Below are 23,619 nucleotides of genomic sequence, written 5' to 3'. Positions count from 1 at the left end.
TACACAATTGAGGATATTAAAGTGATCCTTCCAAAACTCATTTAGAGTCAATCGAGTGTCTGTGGTCACTTCAAAGCACTTTTGAAACAGAGCTTTTGTGTACAGTTTCTTGAAGTTGGAAATGACCTGCTGGTCCATGGGCTGCAGGAGAGGAGTGGTATTAGGAGGCAAAAACTTCACCTTAATGAAGCTCATGTCCCCATAAAGTCGCTCTGCCACGTCTGTAGGATGACCAGGGGCATTGTCTAACACCAGGAGGCACTTAAGGTCTAATTTCTTTTCAGTTAGGTAATCTTTCACATTGGGGGCAAATGCATGGTGTAACCAGTTATAGAAAAATTCCCTAGTGACCCATGCCTTACTGTTTGCCCTCCACAGCACACACAAATTATCCTTGAGGACATTCTTTTGCCTGAACGCTCTGGGAGTTTCAGAGTGATACACTAATAAAGGCTTAACTTTGCAATCACCACTAGCATTGGCACACATCAACAAAGTAAGCCTGTCTTTCATAGGCTTATGTCCTGGGAGTGCCTTTTCCTCCTGAGTAATGTAGGTCCTGCTTGGCATTTTCTTCCAGAACAGGCCTGTTTCATCACAATTAAACACTTGTTCAGGTTCCAGTCCTTCAGTTTCTATGTACTCCTTGAATTCATGCACATATTTTTCAGCCGCTTTGTGGTCCGAACTGGTAGCCTCACCATGCCGTATCACACTATGGATGCCACTACGCTTCTTAAATCTCTCAAACCAACCTTTGCTGGCCTTAAATTCACTCACATCATCACTAGTTGCAGGCATTTTTTTAATTAAATCGTCATGCAACTTCCTAGCCTTTTCACATATGATCGCTTGAGAGACGCTATCTCCTGCTAGCTGTTTTTCATTTATCCACACCAATAACAGTCTCTCAACATCTTCCATCACTTGCGATCTTTGTTTCGAAAACACAGTTAAACCTTTGGCAACAACAGCTTCCTTGATTGCCGTTTTCTTGCCCACAATAGAAGAGATGGTTGATTTTGGTTTCTTGTACAACCTGACCAGGTCGGTGATACGTACTCCACTTTCATACTTATCAATGATCTCTTTCTTCATTTCAATGGGTATTCTTACCCTTTGAGGTGTAGGGTTGGCACTAGAAGCTTTCTTGGGGCCCATGGTCACTTATTTTCCAGAAACAGCACCGAAAACACTGTAATAATACGAAATATTCCGAGTGTATGCTTGAATGTTACCGCGGAGGCTGGCTGGTAAACAATGGGACGGGCGGCACATGTGAGGCTGGCTGAGGGCGCACATTGGACGCGTCTCGGACGAAGGCCGCTGAGCGGGTTTTTGTCCACTATGCGGGGCAAAATTTTAGCGAACAAAGCGTCCGCTATGCGGATTGTTCGCTATGCAAGGCGTTCGCTATGCGGGGGTCCACTGTATTATTATTATACATATTATATTATTATTAATATTATTATTATTATTATTATTGTATTATACTATTATTATTATTATGCATATTGTTATTATTCATATTAGTATACATATTATTATTATCGTTATTATTATTATTATATACAGTAAGGCCCCGCTTTACGGCATTTTGCCTTACAGCGTTCCGCTAATATGGCAATGTCAAATTATGACCAAAATTTGCTATACGGCAAGCGGTCTTTCAAATACGGCGCCCCCCACCCGGTTTGTTTACATTTCCCGTGACCACATCTATTATGTCAGGAAACTTTCCAAAATTTCAAGTGTTTTAAAGTTACTGCATATTTTATATGTACTCTGATAATTATACTTATGTGTACCTGTACCTAAATATACTTACACACTGTGCTAAGTCTCTCTCTACTCATGACGCCAATACTACGTAATAATAATCACTCTTAGGCACACTAAATGTCTTATTTTACATCAATACGTGTATAGGCATTTTCATTAATCCATCTTTGAAACCCATTACATAGCATATAAACATGATACATACACTCACAGAATAAAAATTGATGTAAACATAAGATTTGTTTACAAAGCGGCTGTGTAGGTAGTGTCGGAAGAATTACGTTTTCTCTAGTCAAACACTAGGGGGTAACTGTAGAAAAATGTTCTTTTCGTATGCCTTTACTCTATATATAGCAATTCATGACCCTTGTGGGTTTAGTGCTTTTTATTATAATAATAATAATGTTATTATTATAATTAATATTAATAATAATAATAATATTATTATTATTATTAATATTATTATCTTCATTCACTCTATAAAAGGTGTGTTGCTGTTTGTTTATTCTGAACTAACTTGTACAACTTGTACACAATGTAAGAGTATTTGTATTGTGAGGTAATTATTATTATAATAAAAAAATACTGAGGTAAATGTTTTACAAACTCTTACAAACGTACATGAATGAACTAAAAGTAGACACATATTAATACGCATTTATTTCACCTGACCAAGTGATCACCCACTACCTGTTCAGTTTGTGTTCTTATATTGTCTGAACTCTGTATCTCGTTCTCTCTCTCGTTTACTCTTTTGTTAACTAGTTGGCTCTCATTGACGATGGCGTCTAAGGTTAGCTGTGATAAAAAGAGAAGTTGTAAGCCTCTTGCTTTAAGTACCAAGTTATGGTGTGCCATTCTGATTTTATTCAATAAACACCCTGCCACTCACCTCTCACATTAACATTAATAATTTAAGGTAAGTAATAAGTGTACTGTGTGTATCTTATCTTTTATTGTGCTTTTAATGCCTATTTCTATTGCTAACTTAATATAAGTTAGTGTAAACTTGTTGTCTGGCATTTATTGCATATTTTATGTGTGCTCTGATAATAATACTTGTGGAGCTGTGTGGTAGCCAGGTGGAGGGACAACATTACGTTTTCTCTGCTTAGCTATCAGAGAAAATGTGTATGAATCTGCGTTTGGCCCAGCAACTCCCGCACTCCACTTTTGTTTACAATTTTCGGCATGAATTATTCATTACTTCTACCTTCGTTTATGATGGCATCTAAAGGTAGTTGTTAGAAATGATTAAATTCAGTGAACAAGGTATGTCGATGTTAATGATATGGCTCTGGGCCACAGTGTAGGTAGCCGGTAGGTGTAGCCCAGGCAGGCTACACCTACCGGCTACATACACTGACTTCCTACAAATAAATACTACTCACCTCTCTTCCTATATTAAGACTGCACATATTTTAAGGTAAATAATGAGTGTACTGTATGTGTATTTTACCTCTCTGAGATGTTTTAAATATCGTATATTAAGTATGAGACAGGGAGTCAGGGCTACCTACACCTGGGCTACCTGGACCTGACTTCCTACAAATAAGTACTACTCACCTCTCTCCCTACATTAAGATTACAAATACTTTAAGATAAGTAATGAATTTACTGTGAATGTATTTTATTTTGTGTGTTTTTAATGCCTGGTGCTATTACTAACTTAATATAATTTAGTGTAAACTTGTTATTTGGCATTTATATGCATTTATAAATGGAAAAAATGGTGTTCTGCCTTCCGGCGATGTCTGCTTTGCGGCGACAGCCTGGAACCTAACCCGCCGTATAAGTGGGGCCCTACTGTAAATTATTTGTAATTTTTATTCACACAAAAAATATAAGATTTACTGTTATTCCTTATTGCAATAATTGTATAAATATGTCAACCCATTCACGACTGCATATTGGAATGGACAGTGACGTCATTTGTTTACTCTGAAACAGCCAAGCAATAGACCATTTCTCCTAGGGTGAGCTCAATTTCAAGGCACTTTTTGGCATGAAATCAATCAAAATCATATCTATTTCTGTAACATATCTTCTATTCTACCGAATGAGACCAAAAATACGAGAATACAACCATAAAAACCATTTGAAATTACCGCTAAGGGGTGGATAATTGCTGAGAAGTGAACTCCATTATTTATGCTTAGATTTCTTTCATTATTATTATTATTATTATTATATAAATAATTTGTAATTTTTATTCACACAAAGAAATATAAGATTTACTGTGACATCATTTGTTTACTCTGAAACAGCCAAGCAATGGACCATTTCTCCTAGGCTGAGCTCTGTTTCAAGGTACTTTTCGTTGTGAAAGCAATCAAAATCATATCTATTTCTGTAATATATCTTCCATTCTATCAAATGAGACCAAAAAAACTAGAATACAACCATAAAAACCATTTGAAATTACCAATAAGGGGTGGCTAATTGCTGAGAAGTGAACTCCATTATTTATGCTTAGATTTCTTTCATTTTTGGTGTACATTAAGAAGCATCTTTCCATCATACATTGCCCAAGTTTCAACAAGATAGTCCAACAAACAAATGAGATACAGTTCCCGAGATCATGAGCAAGAGCCCCTCACAAGTGTCAAGGAACCTGCCTTGAGGTCTGCTTGCTTGTGGAAATTTCGCTCGCGTATGGAAGCAAAAAATCGACCCATTGACTGCTCATATTTGGAAAAACTCGCATGTGGACACGCTCGCAAGTAGAGGTTCCACTGTATTGTTTACTACAATAAACATGCACAAATGTTGTATAATACTAATGTTCTATTATATATTTACATATGTACAGTCACTGGACATGTTTCTAGAACTGATGCAGCATGTGGAAGTCCTTGAAACAAGGTACCATGCACAGAGGTACCTTACATTCCTTGTACATAAACCGAGTGTCTTTGCGTCTTTGTTGCCGTCGTTTTGTTTGTGCACAGACAACACATCTCTTCTGAGCAAATTTCTTCTCAGTTGCAGGAAGCTGTATTATGAAGTGATCACCTTCCCTCCTCAAACGCTTGGGTATTTCCTGAGGAGTTCAAGGACGGTTTTGTATAGCAGGTGTTATTACTTGGTACTTCATTATGTCTGACAACAGACAAAAAATTCACCATACAGTGGTCTGTTGCTGGTCTTTATTTGGTACATATTATATGCATTGAGCATTTAAATGTCCATGAGATGGAAGAAAAGCTTCATGTACCACTTGTAACTCTTACGAATACAATCAACACAGCCAATCTGCATGTCACACATGTTTTGTGTATAATCAATCACTGTTACTGGTTTTTGAATACATTCATTGGTCACTCTATCAACTTTGCCACTGTCTTGCATTTCGTTAGGGTGAATGGTTGTCAACAATGTGACATCTCGTTTGTCATGCCACCGTAATGCCATGATGTCATTGGCAGTAAACACCTGCACCTCACCATCACGAGTGCCTGCATTGAACCTGGGCATATGTTTACAATTAGAGTGCACTGTGCCACACACATCTGTCATGTTCACTAGCAAGAAATCACCGAGTAAAGGGATTGTGTACCAGTTATCAGTATATAATGTATGCCCCTTACCAAGGTGCCATCATGCTTCTCACTACGTCACCTGAGATACCCAATAACATCTTGGTGTCTTTCAATGTTTTACTTCCTGTGTATACAAAAATATCCAATATCAGGCCACAGAGTACAAACAGTTTTATACCAAAGCGTTTTCTCTTGCTCGGTATATACTGCTTGAACAACAGTCTACCTTTGAACAAAATCAAAGACTCGTCAATTACAAGATTCTTGAATGGATGAAAGTACATGTTGAGCTTTTGTTTCAGATACATAAAAACATTTCTAATCTTGTACAACCTGTCACTTCTGTCAGGCCTGGTTTTGTCAGAGAAGCGCAACATACTTAACAGTAAGATAAACCTGTTCACTGGGATGATTTCACTGAAGGCCGGGATACAAATTAGCCGATCAGTGGACCAACATGATTTTATATTAAGCTTATAAACATTAGGCACAGGCATTATTGTTGCAAAAAGCAAATACAGTGGATCCCCACCTTACGAACACATAGTGTTACGTTAAATCTGCCATACAAAGCATTTGAACGCAAGAATTTTGCCTCGCCTCACGATAAAAAACTCGCCTTACGTGGGTGCCAGTGTTTACAAGCCAGCCAGTGCGGTCACATCCACGCATACATTCGGTACATTTCACCTTATCCCAGTGTTTTTTGTGCTTGTAACTGCAAAATAAGTCACCATGGGCCCCAAGAAAGCTTCTAGTGCCAACCTTGTAGTAAAAAGGGTGAGAATTAGTATGGAAATTAAGAAAGATTTTGAAGGGGTTGGGGCTAACCCTGACAAGCCTATGCCATTGTAGAATCCATTGTGCCTACTTCAAAGATTAAGGAAATGTGTGCAAAGTGGGTTGAACTGCAAACCTTTATGGGTGAAAATCACCCTAACACAGCTACTGCAAGCCGTGCTGGTGACTATTACAATGACAATGTTGTGGCCCATTTTAGGCAAATCTTAAAGGAACGGGAGGTAAAGACCTCTATGGACAGAATTTTTGTGCGACAGAGGTCCAGTGGCTCTCAAGCTGGTCCTAGTGGCATTAAAGGAAGGGAAGTAACCCCGGAAAAGGACTTGCTACCTCAAGTCCTAATGGAAGGGGATTCCCATTCGAAACAATAGCTTCCACAATCTCCCCTCCTCCCATCCCATCAATAATCACCAGATCATCAATAAAGGTAAGTGTTATGTATTCTATTCTTGGTAGAGTAGTAATTGTGCATGTCTTCTTCAGTTTGTGTGTATTAAAATTAATATTTCATGTGGTAAAAATTTTTTTTTTTCATACTTTGGGGTGTCTTGCATGGATTAATTTAATTTCCATTATTTCTTATGGGGAAAATTAATTTGGCTAATGATAATTTCAGCTTACAATGAGCTCTCAGGAACAGATTAATATCGTAAGGCGGGGTCCACTGCCAAATCTGTAGTTCAGTGGCTTAAGGACTGTGAAGTGAGGCTCTTTAACCCTTTCAGGGTCTGTCCCGTAGATCTACGGCTTTACGTTCAGGGTCCAAACCGTAGATCTACGTCATGAGCTCAGCTCAATCTGATAAACTGTGAGTGGTACATTTGGGCCTAGATATGAGAGAATACATCTATGTGGTATGTGTGCACCACATAAAACAGATCTTGCAGCACACTGTGTATAATGAGAGAAAAAAAATGAAATCATGATTTTTCGATTAAAACAGCGACTTTGCAGTGTTTTTTGTATGCTTTTTATAGTTGTATTTACGATTTCTTGGTCTCAATTGATAGAATGGAAGACATATTACAGAAATAGAGATGATTTTGATTGGTTTTAGCACTGGAAATGGCTTGAAACTGAGCTCAAAGTAGCAGAAATGTTAAATTTTTGCCGATATTCAAGAGTAAAAAAACGACCTCACACGTCTAATACACGCCAGCTGGTGGGTCTAATATGCATTCACAAATATGGTGATGATATTTATACAATTATTACAGTATTGCATAACAGTAAATCTTCTATTTTTTGGTGTGAATAAAAATTCATTATGTGAATAAAAAATCAAAATGGAATTTATTTGTAAAGCCTCAAAACATAACTAATGAACAGAGGAAATGTTAGTTTAGTTCCAGGAATACCTACATTGTTTATTCTGGACCCTATTTTGAAATTGGAATATTTTGAATTTTGTGTTAAATTGGCCAAATTAACAATTTCCGATCGCTTTAATTTGTAGTTGAAACAGTTGACTTGCTGATTTCTTGTGCTCAATCGATAAAATAGAAGTAATACTAGTGAAATAGCTAAGAATTTGGTTGGCTGGAATAATGTAATTGGCCTAAAATGGGAGTCAAAGTCGGCAAAATCGCCGATTCGTAAATATCGTTGACACATCAAAATTCGTGAGAGCATAATTTCGTCAATTTTCCATCAAATTTCATACTTTTTGTTTTATTACCTTCACAAAAAGATTCTCTACCATTTCATAAGAAAAAATAACAATTTTTTTTTTTTTAAATTCTTGGACACTGGGGCACCACTTCAGATTTGGGCCTTGGACCCTGAAAGGGTTAATGGGTGGCCAGGCAATTCCCCAGGCCTAAACCTTATTGAGAACCTCTGGTCAATAGTAAAACGAAGTTTATTGGGCAAGGACATCAGTTCCATCCCACGGCTGGATGCTGCTCTACATGAGGCACTGAATAAATACCTCCCCAAACCTTCAAAAATTTGTGTGAGAGTCTTCCTACATGGCTGAGGGATGTGATTAAGTGTAAAGGACGTAGCACCAAGTATCAAAACCTCAGTGTGCAAACATATACAGGTCGGCCATCACTAATCTGGCATCATTGGGACTTGTAGTGCGCCGGATTAGTGAGTTTCCGGATTACAGTTGTTGGGTTAGAATACACTTATCTCTTTGGGGGTTTCATAACATTGTCATTGTAATAGTCACCAGCACGGCTTGCAATAGCTGTGTTAGAGTAATTTTCATCCATAAAGGTTTGAAGTTCAACCCACTTTGCACACATTTCCTTAATTTTTGAAGTAGGCACAATGGATTCCACAACTGGCATAGGCTTCTCAGGGTTAACCCCAAACCCTTCAAAATCTTTCTTAATTTCCATACTAATTCTCACCCTTTTTACCACAGGGTTGGCACTAGAAGCTTTCTTGGGGCCCATGGTGACTTATTTTGCAGAAACAAGCACCAAAAACAGTGATAATATGGAATGTACCGAATGTATCCTTAGATGCGCGCACACTGCCTGGCTTGTAAACACTGGCACACACGGGGTAGTTCAGGCCACACGTGGACACGTCTTGTACGAATCGCATCGGTTTTCGATCGGATACCAAGGCGAAATTTTTGCATTAAAATGCATCGAATACCGGATTTATCGGATACTGATGCCATCGAATACCGGGGGTCCACTGTACAAGCTCTTGAAACTAGTTCAAGTAGTGATAGTGAAGTGCAATATTCACCAGTGAAGCGTCAGTATATATGACAATATATGCGCTCTGGTAGTGTGCCATATGCTATTCCAAAGGGAAGGAGTACATCTCGGAGTACATCCTGTGGCTGTACAACAGGAACAGACAGTGAAAATGACGATGATAGTGTTGCAATCGGGATGGAAAATGTGCATGGTGGTGGTAGTGGTGGTGCCGGCAGTGAAGCACCAGCAGTGGGCCATGCTGCCACCCACGCCGCTGCCTCAGCTGATCTACAACAAAGGCCACCATCCCCCACCCACCCACCACACCAGCCTCCACAACCACAACCTCCACAACCACAACCACCTGTCATTGTCCAGTACCCATCAGCAGACTGTACCTGGGATTGGCAGGAAGCTGTCAATTTTGTTCCAAATCCCCACCAGTTTGTTGACAGCCAAAGTGGAATACGGCCATCTTGTACACTTGGGAACAATGCCACTGAACTGGAATGTTTCGAGTTATTCTTTGACGAACCCCTGATGGAGAGTATTGTCAGGGAAAGCAACACATACTACGAGTACACCATGGCAAACACAATACTTTCACCAAAATCACGTCTACACCAGTGGAAGGAGACAACTGTGGCTGAGATATATCTTTTCTTTGCCACAATAATGCTTATGCCACATGTGTATAAGCACAGTGTGAAATCATACTGGTCAACAGACCGCCTGATTGCAACCCCAGGTTTCAGTGATATAATGCCAGTGAATCGATTTGTGCTAATGTTACGTATGCTTCACTTCTCAGACAAAACCAGGCCTGACAGAAACGACAGGTTATATAAGATTAGGCATGTGTTTGTGTATCTGAAAGAGAAATTCAATATGTATTTTTATCCCATCAGGAAGCTTATAATTGACGAGCCTTTGATTCTGTTCAAAGGAAGACTCTTTCAAGCAGTACATACCAAGCAAGAGGAAACGCTTTGGTATAAAGTTGTTTGTGCTTTGTGATTGTTACAGTTGTCTAGTATTGGATATTATTGTGTACACTGGAAGTTATACATTGCAAAATACCAGGAAGTTATTGGGCATCTCTGGCGATGTGGTTAGAACAATGATAGAACCATACCTTGGTAAGGGGCATATATTATATACTGATAACTGGTACACAAGCCCCTCACTCAGTGATTTTTTGAGAGTGAACATGACAGATGTGTGTGGCACAGTGCGTGCAAATCAGAAACATATGCCCAGGTTTGACGCTGGCACTCGTAGAGGTGAAGTGCAGGCATTTGCTGCCAATGACATCATGACATTTCGGTGGCATGACAAACGAGATGTCACACTGTTGTCATCAGTTCACCCTAATGAAATGGCAGACACTGGCAGGCAGCATAGAGAGAGCAATGAACCCATTCTAAAACCTGCAGTTGTGATTGATTACACCTTCAATATGCATTCAGTGGACAAATGTGACATGCAGATTGGGTTTGCTGATTGTGTTCGCAAGAATTATAAGTGGTACATAAAACTCTTTTTCCATCTTCTGGACATTTCCATGGTGAATGCTTATAATATGTATAAGATGAGGACTAGAAACAAACCACAATATGGCGAATTCTGTTTGTCTGTCATCAGACAAATAGTATTGAAGTACCAAGGAACAACACCTGCAATAGACCGCCCACCAAATTATCAACAACTACCTTCTCGTCTGAAGCATAGTGATCACTTCCTAGTAAAACTGCCTGCTACTGCTTTCAAGAAAAAGGCTCAGAAGAGGTGTTACGTCTGTGCACATACAAGGAAACGCCCACAACAACACAGAGACACTCGTTTTATGTGTGAGGAATGTAAAACACCACTGTGCATGACACCATGTTTCGAAGACTTCCACAGGCTGCAGAACTTCTAGAAACATTCCCTGTGACTGTATGTGTATATGAAATATAGAAAAACAGTAATAAACAACATTTTATATCGTTTGTTTGTGTAAATATTTTCTATAAGCAAAACAATGACAACAGTGTTTATGCCCTTATTGTGTAGTATTGAAAAAGAAATAACTTACAAAATACTGATCATATTGGTCTCACAGGCCATAAAAGTTACTTTGAAAAAGAAAAATTAAAAAATAATAAAAAATAGTACATAAAACACTAAATAAAAGAATATCAGGTGACAGCAGTCAGCAATGTTGCCACATTGTGCCCCTTTTTCATCAACTTCACGCCTCCATATCTCGGTAAGTACTGATGGTAAAAAATTTTTGTTTAGCCTATAATGTTTAGAAAAAAAAAACTATTTTTTCATAATAATTTTTTTTTTTTTTTTTTTTTTGGAAATTTGGCCGACCCTGAGAACAAGTCTCTGAAGAGGACCTGTCGACCCTCAAAGGGTTAATTAACCTATCAACAGAGACACTTTCTACTACATCTTCCTCATTTTCATCATTGCTTTCTCCTCCATTGGCTTTCTACTGAGGATTTACAACCATCTGCACAATTTCTGAGTTAGTATAATGATAAAGTTTGAGTCAGTATAATGATGAAATATGAAATTATGCTAGCCAAAATTAGTGCCGGAGTACTGATGGAACTGGATAACTGATTGCCGGATTAGTGATGGCTGACCTGTATATTATAATCTTTCATGACACGTGTGTGTGTTTTGGTACATGTGTGGGGAGAGGCGGCATAATGCCGTGACAAGCACTGTACAGTCTCTCTCACTTAACGACAGAGTTCTGTTCCTAAGACCATGTCAGTAAACGACTTCGTCGCTAAGCAAGGAGCATACTATAGACATTGTTTTAATGTCACCTTTACACCATTTATAACATTTTTAGTATATTCTTAACCCCTTGAGTGTCGCAACCCCAAATCCTGAGGTGTCTCCTGGTGTCGCCCCCCCCAAAAAAAAAAAAAAAAAACTTATGAAATGATAGAGAATCTTTTCCTGATTGTAATGACACCAAAAGAACGAAATATGATGGAAAATTTACGGAATTATGCTCTTGTGAAGTTAGCGACCTCGGCGATTTCGCCCACTTTGAGCTCTATTTTCGGCTAATTCCATTCTTCCAATCAACCAAACTCATAGCTGTTTCTTTAGAATCCATTTTCTCTATTGATTGAGTACATGAAACTGCCCATTTACCGATTTCAACTACCCAATAACGTGGTCAGAAATTTGCAATTTGGCTAATTTCACGAAAATTAAAAAAATATGACAATTTCAAAATAGGGTCCAGAATGATCAATGCAGACATTCCTGGCTCTAAAATAACACTTTCCTTGTTCATCAGTCATGTCTCCAGGCCCCTCTGATATTACTTTTGCTTTCTATCTTGAATTTTTATTCAAACAAAAAATAGAAGATTTTACTGATATGCAGACTACTGCAATAATGTAATAAATGTATAAATAATGTCAACCCATTCATGACTGCATATTAGAATGGCTAGTTGGACATTTATTAGTCAATGACATCATTTGTTTACTTTTGAACATCGGCAAAAATCAAACATTTCCCCTACTTTGAGCTCCATTTCTAGGTTCTTTTTATAGTAAAACCAATCAAAATCACTTCTATTTCTATAATATGTTTTCCATTCTATCAAATGAGATCAAGAAAACAAGACTACAACCACAAATACTATACAAAAATAGACCACAAAGTCGGCATTTTAACCCTTAAACGGTCCAAACATACATATACATTTTCTCGCGTAGAGCCCCAAATGTATATGTATGTTTCCTTTGTCATTCATTCAACATTGGCACGATAAGCCTGAGTCGCCTACACATGAGAGAATGGGTGTGCACACTCACTGTGTGCCATATGAAAAACATTGGGGACACCTGGGTACCATATCCTCTTTTTTCCTATTAAAAAAACGATTTTTTTTTTCTCAAAAAATTCGGGGCGCTACGCAAAAGAACATATATATACATTTGGACCATTTAAGGGTTAATTAAAAAAAAGTGTGAGCTTTTTTTTTCTCATTATGCACTGTGTGCTGCAGGATTTTTTTTATATGGTGCACACTGACCACACAGACCAATTCTCTCACATGTGGGCCTACCAGCTTTCTCCTGCTTGACTTGAAGCCGCTAGAATTTATGAGTATATATACGTCAAACACGGTGGCTCGTAAGACATATACAGTGGACCCCCACCTTACGATATTAATCCGTTCCTGAGAGCTCATCGTAAACCAAAATTATCGTTAGCCGAACTAATTTTCCCCATAAGAAATAATGGAAATCAAATTAATCCGTCAACATGACTTAAGAAATCGTAATGACACGATTGCAAATAAACCATACCCCCGGCCGGGATTGAACCCGCGGTCATAGAGTCTCAAAACTCCAGCCTGTCGCGTTAGCCACTAGACCAGCTAGCCACAATAAGATTCATCCAACTAGGTATATTTCTACACCATAGGAAGGTTAGCACAGGCACCTGTGACCACAAATGCAAGTTTTTACAGACGAATCTCCAGCTAGCATGGCCGTGACGAACTCTAGCTCAAGTCCCTTCACTGCCGTCAACATGACTTAAGAAATCGTAATGACACGATTGCAAATAAACCATACCCCCGGCCGGGATTGAACCCGCGGTCATAGAGTCTCAAAACTCCAGCCCGTCGCGTTAGCCACTAGACCAGCTAGCCACAATAAGATTCATCCAACTAGGTATATTTCTACACCATAGGAAGGTTGTGTGTAGAAATATACCTAGTTGGATGAATCTTATTGTGGCTAGCTGGTCTAGTGGCTAACGCGACGGGCTGGAGTTTTGAGACTCTATGACCGCGGGTTCAATCCCGGCCGGGGGTATGGTTTAAATTAATCCGTTCCTGACACCCCGAAGTATGAAAAAAAAAAAAATTTACCACATGAAATATTAATTTTAATACACACAAACTGAATAAAACATGCACAATTACTACTCTACTAAGAATAGAATACATGACACTTACCTTTATTGAAGATCTGGTGATGATTGAAGGGATGGGAGGAGGGGAGAGTGTGGAAGTTATTGTTTAGAAGGGGAATCCCCTTCCATTAGGACTTGAGGTAGCAAGTCCTTTTCCAGGGTTATTCCCATCTTCTTTTCACCCTTTGAGGGTTTCGGCCGTACTAGTACGGCTTACAACCCAGGGTTTTTGATGTACAGGGAATGCCTAAATTCTAGCGCCCTCAAATCTAGTGGGAGAAAGCTGGTAGGCATACATATGAAAGAATGGGTCTATGTGGTCAGTGTGCGCAGTATAAAAAAAATCCTGCAGCACAGTGCATGAGAAAAAAAAAACTGACCATGTTTTTGGAATAAAACAGCGGCTTTGCACTGTATTTTCGTATGGTATTTATTGTTGTATTCTAGTTTTCTTGGTCTCATTTCATAGAATGGAAGACATTACAGAAATGGAGATGATTTTGACTGGTTTTACAATGAAAAGTACCTTGAAATTGAGCTCAAAGTAGCAGAAATGTTCGATTTTTACCAAAGTTCAAAAGTAAACAAATCATGCCAAGCATCCAATACACGTCAACTGGTGAGTCTAATATTCTTTCACAAGTGCGCTGATATTATTTATACCATTTCTACACTAATGCAGCAGTCTGCATAACAGTAAATCTTCTATTTTTGTAAGAATAAAAATTGAAAGTGGAAAGCCAAAGAAATATAAGAGGGGCCTGGGGATGTGACTAACGAACAGAGGAAATGTTATTTTAGTGCCAGGAATGTCTTTCTTGTTTATTCTGGACCCTATTTGGAAATTGGCATCTTTTGAAATTTGTGTGAAATTGGCAAAATTGCTAAATTCTGACCACTGTATTGGATAATTGAAATCAGTAAATGGGTGGTTTCTTGTACTCAATCAATAGAAAAAATGGAGTTCTAGATAAACAGTTATGATTTTTGTCGACTAGTACACTGGAATTGGCCAAAAATAGAGCTCAAAGTGGGCAAAATCGCCGATGCATAAACATCATCGAGACCACTAACTTCGCGAGAGCATAATTCCATAAGTTTTCCATCAAATTTCATACTCTTGGTGTCATTATGATCAGGAAAAGATTCTCTATCTTTTCATTAGATTTTTTTTTTTTTTTAAATTTGGCAGACCCTGAGAACAAGTCTCGGAGAGGGCCTGTCGACCCTCAAAGGGTTAATGCTACTAGGACCAGCTTGGGAGTCACTGGACCTCTGTCGCACAACAAATCTGTCCATAGAGCTCTGTACCTCCCGTTCCTTTAAGACTTTTCTAAAATGGTCCATAACATTGTCATTGTACAGGTTGCCAACACAGCTTGCAGTAGCTGTGTCAGGGTGATTTTCATCCATAAAGGTTTGCAATTCAACCCATTTTGCACACATTTCCTTAATCTCGTTTTTCAATTCCATACTAATTCTCTCACTTTTTACCACAGGGATGGCACTAGAAGCTTTCTTGGGGTCCATGGTGACTTATTTTGCAGTTACAAGCACTAAAAGCACTGGGATAATGTGAAATGTACCGAATGTATGTGTACATGCGACCACACTGGCTGGCTTGTAAACACTGGCGCTGAGTCCACAAGTGGGATGCGTCCCAGACGAATCACATAAGGCGAGTTTTTTACCGTGAGGCAAGGCAAAATTTACACAAATAACCCGCACATAAAAGACAGAAGCTTATGACGACGTTTCGGTCCGACTTGGACCATTGACTTTGTCAATGGTCCAAGTCGGACCGAAACGTCGTCGTAAGCTTCTGTCTTTTATGTGCGGGTTATTTGTGTATCGTTCCAGTCACGGTATTGTGCCTTTTTGTTATTTAAGGCAAAATTTGTGTGTTCAAATGCTTTATATGGCGGATTTAACGTAACGCGATGCGGTCGTAAGGCGGGGGTCCACTGTATATACGACCGAAACAGTCAAAGGGTTAAATGTTCATAGTGTACTGTATATTGTAATAAACAGAATAGAAGAAATCGGTTCTAATGTACGTTATTTAAGTATGCATACTGGTCAGAGAGCCAGTTGTAAGTCTGAGTCGTTGGTAAACGAGTATGTCGCTAAGTGAGGAGAGGCTCTATTCATATTCGACTTATGATATTTTCAACTTACGATGGATTTGTTGGAACATAACCACATCATAAGTCAAGGAACATCTGTAGTTGTCAGTTGTGTACTAGTACATTGGACACAGTTTAAAGGTTAACTAATGTAAGTGAATTCAATGAAATAAGAATTAAGCAAGATTCTCTGATGGCTTTAGATTTGCTTTTCCCACAGGAATCTAGTTTAAAAAATGGAAAATTAGGTTGGTGTGACTGGGAAGGTACTACAGTGGGAAAGAGAATGCAGTATTTAACCCTTAAACTGTCCAAACGTAGATCTATGTTGACATGCATAGCGCTCCGAACGTAGATCTACATCTTTTTACGTGCTTTTAAGGAAATATAAACACAAATGCAGTATAATGTGATCCTTTATTGACTACGTTTCGCCCACACAGTGGGCTTTTTCAAGTCACAAACAGAACTACCTGGGGTGGAAGGAACGCGAGTATTTATAGTCCGGTTCAGAATGCTGAGGTCAGGTGAAGAATGCTGCATCTGATGATGTACCGAGTGGGGTTATAGAGTCTAAAAACTTGGGTAGCTTGGAAAGGAGATTGGATAAGTTTGTGAGCAGACCTTCTACAGTGTTCTTATGTGGGATAGCGATGAAGAAGTTTCTTGGCAAGTGGTTCAGCTATGTTATAGAAGCCACTATTCTGGTTGAAGTTGTCGGATATAGAAATAAGTGATGATTCCAGGATTCTTCGGTATTGAGTGTTGTCTTCTGTGGCGATAAGTCTTGAGTTTCTGTAGTTTATCAAGTGGTTGTGTGAATTACGGTGTTGTACGCAGGCATTCCTTGTGTCGTCAGACCTGCTTGCGTATTGGTGTTCTGAAATACGTGTTTGGAGGTCCCTTGATGTTTCGCCCACGTATAACTTGTTGCAGTCATTACAAGGGATTATGTATACCCCTGCAGAGGATGGAGGCTTGTCCTGTCTACTACTGGTGATGTCCTTGATGGTCGTGGTTGTGGAGGTAGATACTTGGAATGATGTTTTGGCAAAGATGTTGGAAACATGTTTGGCAATGGAGTTGGTGGGAAGGACTATGTATCTCTTCTCGGCAGTGTCTTCTCTGGGTGTGTTGAAGATGTTTAATGCCCGCCGTCTGCAGTCTCTGATGAAGTGACGAGGATAGTGGAGTTTAGAAAATATTTGTTCAATTATAGTGCATTCTTCCTCAAGGAACTCGTTGCTGCAGATTCTGAGTGCACGCAGGAAGAAGCCTATAATTACACCACGTTTGGTTTTGGTGTCGTGGTGAGAGTAGAAGTGGAGAAGATCGTTTTGGTTGGTGGGTTTTCGATAGACTTTAAAACGAAGTTCGTGGTCAGCTTTGCAGAGCAGGACATCAAGGAAAGGAAGAGTGTTGTCGACTTCTTCAAGTGTGAACTGGATTGAAGGCTCGACCTGGTTGAGCTTGTCTTGGAGAGCTTGAACGTTGAAGCGTTTAGGAGTTATGAGGAGAATGTCGTCAACGTAACGGAGCCAGGTGACAGACGAAGGAATAATGGTGGAGAAACGTTCGGCTTCTAGATGTTCCATGTATAGGTTCGCCAGGACTGCACTGAGTGGCGAACCCATGGGTAGTCCAAAAGTCTGCTGAAAGAGGTGATTTTCGAAAGAGAAACACGTAAAGCCAACACATAGTTCAACAAGGTCGATGAAATCTCTGGCTGGAATGGGAAGATCAAGTGAATCGTCAATTTTCCTGTGCAAGAGATCGATGGCTTGTGTAGTAGGTACTTTGGTGAATAGGGAAGTCACGTCAAGGCTGGAAAGTTTCTTGTTCCTGATGTTGATGTTGCGAATGCGATTGAGAAGATCACCTGAGTGTTTGAGATGTGCTGGACTGATAGTGCCCAAGAGTTTCGAGAGGTGTTTGGCGAGAATTCCTGAGAGCTGGTGGGGAGCACTGCCTATTCCCGAGGATATGGGCCTCAGTGGGATACCAGGCTTGTGAGTCTTTGGCAGGCCGTACATTCTGGCAGGTCTGGGGTTGCTGGGCATGGTGTGCAGAAGTTTCTTCCCTTGTTCTGAGCCCCTCAGAATGCGGCGAGTCCTTTGAAGAAAAGTTTTAGTAAGGTTGTCCACTTGGTTAGTTGTGAGAGGTTTGTAGGTATCTGGGTCATTAAGTAGATTGAGCATTTTGTTCCTGTAATCGTCAGTGTTCATGATAACAACACCACCCCCTTTATCAGCGGTGGTGACCCTGATGGTCGTGTCTTCTGCTAAACCTTTGAGTGCATTGATGTAACGTCGAGGTATGACTGGGGAGCTGCGTGTTGAGATGGCTGCTGAGATGATGCCTTGAAGATAGCCTTTTTGGAAGTCGGAGTCATTGTGTCTGTAGTTTTTGGCGATGAAATTGAGGTCTTGTTTTGGTTTCGTAATTCCTGTTGCGAATTTGAGGCCTAAGCTGAGCGCTTCAGTTTCTGTGGTTGACAGTGGACGAGATGAAAGATTTTGAATAATTTCAGGTCTTCCTAAACTTTTCCAATTACTATTATCGCAGAGTGTTTGTAGTTTCCTAGTAAGTCTGATCTTCTGTTGAACATTCGCTGTGGTAACTCTGCTGCGAATGATTTCGGCGGTGCGTCTGTTCATGTTGCCCCGGAGTGTTGTGCCTAGTGTTCTGGCTTGGAGGAAAGCTTCCTTTGCAGCATTGTTTAAGTCATCTGCACACTCTTCAAGGTAGGTCCGAGCTGTAGCGGAGAAAGGTGGTTTGATGTTGGCAATTTGAGGAGGAGTAGATCTTGGTAAGACCATTTCTTGGATGCAATCACGAAGAAAATTGTGTCTGTTGCGAAGTGAGTAAGCTTTTAGAAGGAGGTCCAGGAACATCTAGAAGCCGAACGTTTCTCCACCATTATTCCTTCGTCTGTCACCTGGCTCCGTTATGTTGACGACATTCTCCTCATAACTCCTAAACGCTTCAACGTTCAAGCTCTCCAAGACAAGCTCAACCAGGTCGAGCCTTCAATCCAGTTCACACTTGAAGAAGAAGTCGACAACACTCTTCCTTTCCTTGATGTCCTGCTCTGCAAAGCTGACCACGAACTTCGTTTTAAAGTCTATCGAAAACCCACTAACCAAAACGATCTTCTCCACTTCTACTCTCACCACGACACCAAAACCAAACGTGGTGTAATTATAGGCTTCTTCCTGCGTGCACTCAGAATCTGCAGCAACGAGTTCCTTGAGGAAGAATGCACTATAATTGAACAAATATTTTCTAAACTCCACTATCCTCGTCACTTCATCAGAGACTGCAGACGGCGGGCATTAAACATCTTCAACACACCCAGAGAAGACACTGCCGAGAAGAGATACATAGTCCTTCCCACCAACTCCATTGCCAAACATGTTTCCAACATCTTTGCCAAAACATCATTCCAAGTATCTACCTCCACAACCACGACCATCAAGGACATCACCAGTAGTAGACAGGACAAGCCTCCATCCTCTGCAGGGGTATACATAATCCCTTGTAATGACTGCAACAAGTTATACGTGGGCGAAACATCAAGGGACCTCCAAACACGTATTTCAGAACACCAATACGCAAGCAGGTCTGACGACACAAGGAATGCCTGCATACAACACCGTAATTCACACAACCACTTGATAAACTACAGAAACTCAAGACTTATCGCCACAGAAGACAACACTCAATACCGAAGAATCCTGGAGTCATCACTTATTTCTATATCCGACAACTTCAACCAGAATAGTGGCTTCTATAACATAGCTGAACCACTTGCCAAGAAACTTCTTCATCGCTATCCCACATAAGAACACTGTAGAAGGTCTGCTCACAAACTTATCCAATCTCCTTTCCAAGCTACCCAAGTTTTTAGACTCTATAACCCCACTCGGTACATCATCAGATGCAGCATTCTTCACCTGACCTCAGCATTCTGAACCGGACTATAAATACTCGCGTTCCTTCCACCCCAGGTAGTTCTGTTTGTGACTTGAAAAAGCCCACTGTGTGGGCGAAACGTAGTCAATAAAGGATCACATTATACTGCATTTGTGTTTATATTTCCATTGTGTCGGTATTTTATACCATTTATTTCCAACGTGCTTTTAAATGGAGAAAATAAAGGTCGGAGCACTACACACGTGAACGTAGATCTACGTTTGGACAGTTTAAGGGTTAAGAAATATTGCAGAGAATTATACTAAGGATATCAGGATGGAGAGAGGTAACAACAGAATTCCCCAGTATAAATTGTTGAACCTTTATTGTTTGTGATGCTGTACTGTACATGTAAATGACTTACCAGAGGAAATAGAAACGTCAATGTATTATGAAGAATAGGGAGAAAATTTATGATCTGGTATAAAAATATTAGACTAAAGCATCACATAGCTAAAAGACTGAAAAACCAGAGGAGACATGATGACGACACCTAAGATACTCATAGTTATCAACAGAGTAGTTAGGAACAGCACTTTCAACATGGCAGGGAACAGAATGAGGCAGGACAATTGGAAAATTGAAGTTCAAATAAGCAAGAAGGATACAAAGAAAATAATTCCTTTACAGTGCAGGTTCTGAGCAAGTGAACTGCATTAGGAAGAGCTGTAGTGAATGTTAACTCTATATACATGAATTCAAAAGTTAATCTGACAAAGTCAAACAGGGCAAGTAATATGTTAAACAGTGACAGATTATCACTGAGTAAGGTAAAACCAAGGAGCTCTGAGTTCAACCAATTTGCCAGAGACTGGATTATAGTATACATGAGAATAAAATAAATGTCAAGCTAAAACAAAATTTTAAATGTTAAAATGGAATTTATACAAGAAAAAAATTTGATGCCTGAATTTAAAGATTTTTTTTTTTTAATTTGAGACATGGGGAAAAAATCCAGAAGAAATAAAGTCTCCCATTATGAAAGATTACAAGGTGGTGGGTTGACCATGGTGCTCCACCAACATTATTGTAGGTGGTGGGTTGACCACAGTGTTCCACTACCATTATTGTTAGTGGTAGGTTAACCATGGTGCTCCACTACCATTACTGAAGGTGCTGGGATGACCATGGTGTTCCACTATCATTACTGTAGGTGGTGGGTTGACCATGGTGCTCCACTACCATTATTACATGTGGTGGGTTGACCATGGTGCTCCACTACCATTATTGTAGATGGGGGTTGACCATGGTGCTCCACTACCATTATTGCAGGTGGGGGTTGACCATGGTGCTCCACTACCATTATTGCAGGTGGGGGTTGACCATGGTGCTCCACTACCACTATTTTATGTGGTGGGTTGACCATGGTACTCCACTACTATTATTGTATGTGGTGGGTTGACCATGGTATTTCACTACCATTGTTGCTGGTGGTGGGTTGACCATGGTACTCCACTACAATTATTGTAGGTGGTGGGCTGATCATAGTACTCTACTACTATTATTGTAGGTGGTGGGCTGACCATGGTACTTCACTACAATTACTGTATGTGGTAGGTTGACCATGGTGCTCCACTACCATTATTGTTGGTGGGGGGTTGATCAAAGTGCTCCACTACCATTATTGTTAGTGGTAAGTTGACAATAGTGCTCCACTACCATTACTGTATGTGGTGGGTTGACCATGGTACCCCACTACCATTATTGTAGGTGGTGGGCTGATCATGGTACTCCACTACTATTATTGTAGGTGGTGGGTTGACCATGGTGCTCCACTACCTTTATTATTGGTGGGGGTTGACCACAATGCTTCACTACCATTATTGTTAGTGGTAGGTTGACCACAGTGTTCCACTACCATTACTGAAGGTGCTGGGTTGACCATGGTGCTCCACTACCATTGCATGTGGTAGGTTGACCATGGTGCTCCACTACCATTTTTGTAGATGGGGGTTGACCATGGTGGTCCACTACCATTATTGTAGGTGGGGGTTAACCATGGTGCTCCACTACCATTATTCTAAGTAGTGGGTTGACCATGGTGCTCTACTACCATTATTTCATGTGGTGGGTTGACCATGGTATTCCACTTCCATTGATGCTGGTGGTGGGTTGGCCATGGTGCTCCACTACGATTGTTGTATGTGGTGGGTTGACCATGGTACTCCACTACCATTATTGTAGGTGGGCTGATCATGGTACTCCACTACCATTCCTGTATGTGGTGGGTTGACCATGGTACTCCCTACCATTATTGTAGATGGTGGGCTGATCATGGTACTCCACTGCCATTATTGTACGTGGTGGGTTGACCATGGTACTCCATTACCATTATTGTAGGTGGTGGGCTGATCATGGTACTCCACTATTATTATTGTAGGTGGTGGGTTGACCATGGTGCTCCACTACCATTATTGTTGGTGGGGGTTGACCACAGTGCTCCACTACCATTATTGTTAGTGGTAGATTGACCACAGTGCTCCACTACCATTACTGTAGGTGCTGGGTTGCCCATGGTGCTCCACTATCATTACTGTAGGTGGTGGGTTGACCATGGTGCTCCATTACCATCATTGTATGTGGTGGGTTGACCATGGTACCCCACTACCATTATTGTAGGTGGTGGGCTGATCATGGTACTCCACTACTATTATTGTAGATGGTGGGTTGACGATGGTACTCCACTACCATTACTGTATGTGGTTGGTTGACCATGGTGCTCCACCATCATTACTGTAGGTGGTGGGTTGACCATGGTGCTCCACTACTATTATTGCATGTGCTAGGTTGACCATGGTGCTCCACTATCATTATTGTAGATGGGGAGTTGACCATGGTGCTCCACTACCATTATTCTAACTAGTGGGTTGACCATGGTGCTCCACTACCATTATTTTATGTGGTGGGTTGACCATGGTACTCCACTACCATTACTGTATGTGGTGGGTTGACCATGGCACTCCCTACCATTATTGTAGATGGTGGGTTAATCATGGTACTCCACTACCATTACTGTATGTGGTGGGTTAACCATGGTACTCTGCTACCATTGTTGCTAGTGGTGGGTTGACCATGGTGCTCCACTACTGTTATTGTATGTGGTGAGTTGACCATGGTACTCCACTATCATTATTGTAGATGGGCTGATCATGGTACTCCACTACCATTACTGCATGTGGTGGGTTGACCAAGGTGCTCCACTACCATTGCTGAAGGTGGTGGGTTGACCATGGTGCTCCACTACCATTGTTGCAGGTGGTGGGTTGACCATGGTGCTCCACTACCATTGTTGTTGGTGGTGGGTTGACCATGGTGCTCCACTACTATTGTTGCTGGTGTGTTGACTATGGTGCTCCACTACCATTGTTGCAGGTGGTGAGCTGACCATGGTGCTTCACTACCATTGTTGCAGGTGGTGGGTTAACCATAGTGCTCCACTACCAATGTTGCAGATAGTGGAAATACATGAGCAGGTAGAAGAAAATCAGGAAAGCTCATAGCATCATGTAGTAACATTTGTAATGTCATATTTCCAATACCTGCCTTGAGTTTTTTTATAGACTTGTGTGTTATCTTCGTGATCTCTTCCCCATTTTCCTTCAGTCTACTCCCATGTTTATTTACCGAGTTTCCTTCTAATTTGACTGCAGAGTTTGAGACAGTTTTTTGTTTATACAGCCTCTCCTCACTTTAATGACAGAGTTCCGTTCCTAAGACCACGTTGGTAAACGAATTCGTTGCTAAGCAAGGAGCATACTATAATGGTAGTGGGTTTGTGTC

At 40.4% G+C, this 23,619-nt stretch overlaps 1 protein-coding gene across 6 annotated transcripts in view; it reads right to left on the bottom strand.

The window, feature by feature from the left end:
* The window catches only part of LOC138852700 (uncharacterized Golgi apparatus membrane protein-like protein CG5021), a 181,036-nt gene that overhangs the window by 138,863 nt on the left and 18,554 nt on the right, over positions 1-23,619 (bottom strand). The window lies entirely within an intron of this gene.

The sequence above is a fragment of the Cherax quadricarinatus genome, chromosome 14, assembly GCF_038502225.1.
Source record: "Cherax quadricarinatus isolate ZL_2023a chromosome 14, ASM3850222v1, whole genome shotgun sequence".
Classification (NCBI taxonomy): domain Eukaryota; kingdom Metazoa; phylum Arthropoda; class Malacostraca; order Decapoda; family Parastacidae; genus Cherax; species Cherax quadricarinatus.
Note: the sequence above shows the minus strand (reverse complement) of the source record. Positions and strands in the feature narration are given on the sequence as shown.